Here is a 5,175-nt window from a genome sequence, read left to right as displayed (position 1 = left end):
AGTGGGGCAAAACGGGTTAATGTGTAGTTTGCAAAAACAATGGGAAAAAAAGATGGTTGAAGAAGAAAAGATAAATGTCCTTTTTTTTAAGTATTCCCTCGGCCGGTCGTTTGGCTTATGACATGTGGCGAGGACTCTGCTACAGAACTCCGCCAGTTCGAACCCCCCACGAACTCACTGCCACGGCCCTGCGCGGGGGGCGGGGAAACGCACTCGCATTTCCTTTTTGCTTTTTCCTGCTTGAGCCAAGTCCTCCGCCCGCTCTTCATCTCTCTCATTACCCCTTATTACCTTACACTCATGCCTTTGCCTTTCACCACTTCAAAACGAAGCCTACTTCAATATTACCTTCATACGCTCTCTTTGCTTTTGGCTTTCCTCATGCTGTGTACTCACCTTTGCTAAGTACATGTGAACAGATCTTGAATAAAAAAAACAAAACAAAACACACTTTTCTTTTCTGTTTTATTGAAAGCACTTTACAGAAAGTGTAATTGTTTATGATGAAGAAAGAAGTAGGTAGGTTTCCATGTGTAATTAGTGTGTGATAATGCTGCAGAAGAAGCTTAATGTGTACTTTGGAAAAACGATGAGAAAAAAAGGTGGCCGAAGAAGAAATGATAAATGTCCTTTTTTTTCAAGCCTTCTCTCAGCCGGCAGTTTCAGTGCCACGGCCCTCGCTTGGGGGGTGGGGAGACGTGCCCCCCAAGGAGACCTGCTAGATTGTTCAGAAGGTTGTTCTCATCCATCCAGATGGAGGATCACTAACAGGAGCGTGGAAGACTCCAGAATCCACTCTGGCTGGAATCCGGTGGATATGCAGTGTGTACAGGTACAGGACCATTTAAACGGACAGCATTTATAGAATGACTATTAAAAGTCAGCGAGTGTCAGTAATGTTAATGTGGTTATGTTAGTAATACACCGAGTGCTAATATAAGAGCTTTAAGATGCATTTGTAGATATTATTACGTGTTTTACCGTCTTTATGGTGCTAGCTTAAAGTTACGGTGTAAACGTTAGCTTATATTGGAGGAAAGCTGTTACTGGTTAAACGATGTTAGCACAGAAATATTAGCTTCTGTCATGACTGATGAAGTTACTAGTTAATAAAGTTTTCAGTAAAGTGATTAATCGCAGCCACAGGTTGACAGCAAATATCTCGATTAGCTTCAGTGCATCTGTAATAAATATGTGCAAGTTTCAGTGCTTCGTTTAAACTGTATGATACTTATACTGACCCAGGGTCAGTGTAAAATACAATCCTAGCTGTGTGAACAAAGCCACTGTAAATTTAATCCTGCATGACAAACCTCAGGATGCAGATTATTATTACTCTTTCCTGCTGGCACACCTGAGAGTCAGCTAGAAACTTATAGTGACGTGGACATCATGCAAAGACTGCCAGACTCTGTAATACTGCAAATGATCAGTGACTCAGGTTAACACTAAACTTCAAACGGTACCTCTGTGTGCTGAACATCTAGGATTGAGTCAGGCTGCATTGACTGTGGGACTTTAATGTGTTAAAAGCAGGTTGAAGACGGCTCAGAAACATTTGAAGATTAAAATTTAGCATTATGGCTGCTGGTGGTTTGTAATATCTACTCAGCTGTATTTTTGTTACTAATTTATGTTTGTTGTTGTTTAACACAGATTTCAGAAGAGCAAATATGCTTAATAGTTTAACTAGATTTCATTTGTCAGTGTTTGACTGCTGAGTCACCGGAAGAACTCATTTCATTCATTCTCCATATGATGTTAATTTACAGAAATGTTTCACAGGAACTGATTTCTCCCAAAGGTTGAACTAGTGTGTTTCCATAGATTACCTCTGTATGAATGTACTTCTTAAATGAAGGCAAGTGTTTGTCCTTTTTTGTTCCTCAGGTACAGTACGTGATATCAAGGGCAGGTGGTCAACACTGGGGACAAGAAGCAGACATACTTCCAAGAGGGAGCTGCAGTGAGGTCAGAGGTCAGAATCTGAAACAGCTCAGGTTTATATTTTAGAGGTTATAAAAAATCAAAATGTATTTATAAAGAAACCTTTAAATAATAGTCATAATTATGATTATTATAAGAAATATCAAACATTTAAGTGGATTTTCTGTTACACATATTGTGTTAGCCCTGCGATAAACTGGCAGCCTGTCTTTGTCCTGTATCAGCTGGGATAGGCTTCATCCTCCCGCAACCTTGAATTGGATACATTTTATTCCAATTATGTAATCTGATCATTTACAAACTCAAGGTATCTAATCAAAATGTAAGTAATAATTATAAAATGGGAAAGCAGAAATAAGTGTGACATAAATGTAAATGTGTGAGCTGACATAGAGCTACATGCAGTCTGAAAAACCTTTGTTGTCAAGTTTGCAGGTATATCAGCACGAGACATTCTTACATAGAAGAGACATTAAAGTCTCTAACTCAGTGAAGCATTATTGGTCCCGTCTGTTTGGATAAATATAGTAAGTTGATGTATGTCCATTTATTGACACATTTTCTTAAGTGCTTATCCAGTTCAGGATCACAGTGGAGCTGCAGCTGGATATGTTCACTAAATAAACCTTACAAAAGTTAACAATAAACCTGCATCCATGTACGTTGTTGTCCACAGGATGAGAAAATCAAACTGGAACACTGTGGAACATGTTAATAAATGTTTGTGTGTTTATGCCTGTGTCTTTCACAGGAGGCGCTGGAAGGTTTCCCTAATAGTTCCTGGTGAATCAAAGCAGAACCATAAAGGTTGCTGGACTGCATGATGGCCTTACCCCTGAGCAGTCATCCTGTTAAAGGATGAACCAGTTAGAAGCTGTTTTCAAAGTAGCTGAGCAGATTTCATCTCAAGTAAGCGATTAACTGTTTGTTCATCTGTTCCGCCACTTAAAGAGCATTTAAGGACGTCTTTTGAGTGTCCAGTTGAATTAATTCTACTGGCTCTCATGGTCATTTGTTATTATAGTCATATTTTTCATGTTCATCCAGCTATTTAGTAAATTCTATCTATTTAGTAATATCCGTCAGCTATAAAATGTAATATAAATATAAAAATATCTAAATATCTCCTGCCCTTTATGTTTTAATGATGTAAGTCTGTTATCGTGTTACATTAGCATTCCTCACATATCAATGAGATGCTGTACAGTACAATCCTACTGACACAGCAGAGGGATAACGACAGCTATTCAACATCGTTACACGACACATTCGAGCTGCATGACGCAGACAAAGTGACTAAATCATCTTTTTGTGGTTTATTGTCTTCAAACCAGCAGACAAAGCCGATGGCAGAAGATGTCGGAGAAGAACTTCAGGCCGTGGACTGAAAAGGTATTTTTTTCTTGTTATCAAAAGACATTTGGAGTGGCAGCTTCTACAACTGGTTGTGCTAAAGTAAAGCTTACAGTCTAAGAAATCACAGTGTTGATATTCAGCACAAAGAGAAAAGCTCACTTGTTTGAATTTATTTACAATCATAGTTTTATAAATTCTGACTGTAAACAGCTTTTACAGCTTTGATATTGTTTGACACTCGATATCAGGTGATAGGGTTTAATTTAAAGGTTTCTGTGTCCCAATGAGCCATTTACACTGATCAGTGTCAGTTTAACTGTAACACATTCATTATTTAGATTCAACAAAGAAATAACTGAATGTAAAAAATGGCAGCCCTCAGGCAGGTTTATAGAGATACATGCATGCATTATGAAATTTATGTATCCCAGATAATTGTTATTCATCTAGTCATGGCAGACCTACCTCTTCCTCCCAAGTTAACTGCAACCCAAAATAACTAGTGGGGCTATTTACACACTCACAACCAGTGTGGGGTAAAAAGAGCCACCAAAAAACTGTCAGCCACAGATGTGCTAGAAGAGTTAGAAGCTCTACTTATGGAGAAACTTTCTAAGTCTAACAGGGGACAGGAACTCCTGCCCAAGTAACATGATATAAGCCCACATACAGCCCAGCCATAAAGTGAACCAAGTTAAAGACAGCATGGGACCAAATGCATGTAACCAGCCTGCACCCACCTGACATTTCTTCCTCCTGAATTAAATGAATGAAGGGATGAAAGTTAAATGACTACAAACCTAAAGCCACTAGTTCCCACACTGGAGCTCCCTGACACTGTGTGTTAACTGTATTTAGCTTGTATCAACAGTTGTAACAGGCTAATCCACCTGAGACACTGCATTGAATTTGTTCCTGTCTTACTGGTTTCAGCTGACTGGTTTCAACTCAGATATTCTGCTTTTTCCTTTCAGTAGATCAAAGCAGCTCGTGCTCCTTCTGCTTCCAATTTAGAAGAAGAAGAAGAAGGCGAAGGCTTCAGCGAAGTGGCGTTCATGGTCTCAGTGAACAGTCACGGTCACACACTGCATGTGGTTTTAAAAGCAACATGTCTGTTCACCACAACAATGGAGATGTGTAATATTAGTGCAGCTATGGTTTGTTCTTGAACATCAGTTCTGTTTTCTACTTTGATCACTCAGACCAAAAAAGTGTTGTTTTCAGATTTTTAAATCTATAAAGCACCTGTTCATTTTTTTTATTACAATTAGTTTCACATAAATGTTAGTGTTTCCTTTTATGATCTTTTAATGCTTACACTACACTGTACATGAAATCAAACCTAATAATGAGGCAGATAACATTCCTGTTACGATCCAGACTAGTGGTCTTACTGGGGCCGGTGAACAGGACTGTAAGCTTGCCATTGTGCCAGTTAAAGTAAAATCAAAGAGAGGTCAAAGAATAGTGGAAACGTATGCCTTTCTGGACCAAGGGAGTTCAGCATCCTTTTGTACAGCGGGTCTTATGGACAAGCTGAATATTGCTGGGAGGAGGACAAAGATTCTCCTGCGCACCATGGGACAGGAGAAAGTGGTGGACAGTTTCATTGTACCTGAACTTGAAATTGCTGGATTGGACAGTGACATGTACTGTGATATGCCTAACCTCTTCACTCAGCATAAAATGCCTGTAGATATTGGTAACATCTCAAATCAACAGGACCTGGTTGACTGGCCACATTTGAAGCATGTTCATTTGCCAGAAATTAAGGCCAATGTTGAGCTTTTGATTGGCATGAATATGCCCAGAGCTCTAGAACCTTTGGAGGTCATCCGGAGTGTAGGTGATGGACCCTTTGCCATTAGGACT

General features: G+C 39.3%; 1 long non-coding RNA gene across 2 annotated transcripts; it reads left to right on the top strand.

Moving 5' to 3' along the window:
- Positions 1–619: 619 nt before the first annotated feature.
- On the top strand, positions 620–4,921 carry LOC146716988 (uncharacterized). 2 transcript variants are annotated; one of them, XR_014922567.1, is made up of 5 exons: positions 620–832; positions 1,891–1,971; positions 2,699–2,856; positions 3,282–3,339; positions 4,278–4,921. It is a non-coding gene; the product is annotated as an uncharacterized LOC146716988 (long non-coding RNA). The 2 variants fall into 2 exon arrangements; XR_014922566.1 differs by having other exon boundaries at positions 622–832; positions 1,891–1,978.
- The last annotated feature ends 254 nt before the right edge of the window (positions 4,922–5,175 follow it).

Source organism: Copadichromis virginalis, linkage group LG2, assembly GCF_057382275.1.
Source record: "Copadichromis virginalis isolate Kocher_CV1m ecotype Utaka linkage group LG2, C_Virginalis_male_GT1.1, whole genome shotgun sequence".
Lineage (NCBI taxonomy): Eukaryota > Metazoa > Chordata > Actinopteri > Cichliformes > Cichlidae > Copadichromis > Copadichromis virginalis.
This window is presented reverse-complemented; position numbering and strand designations above follow the sequence as displayed.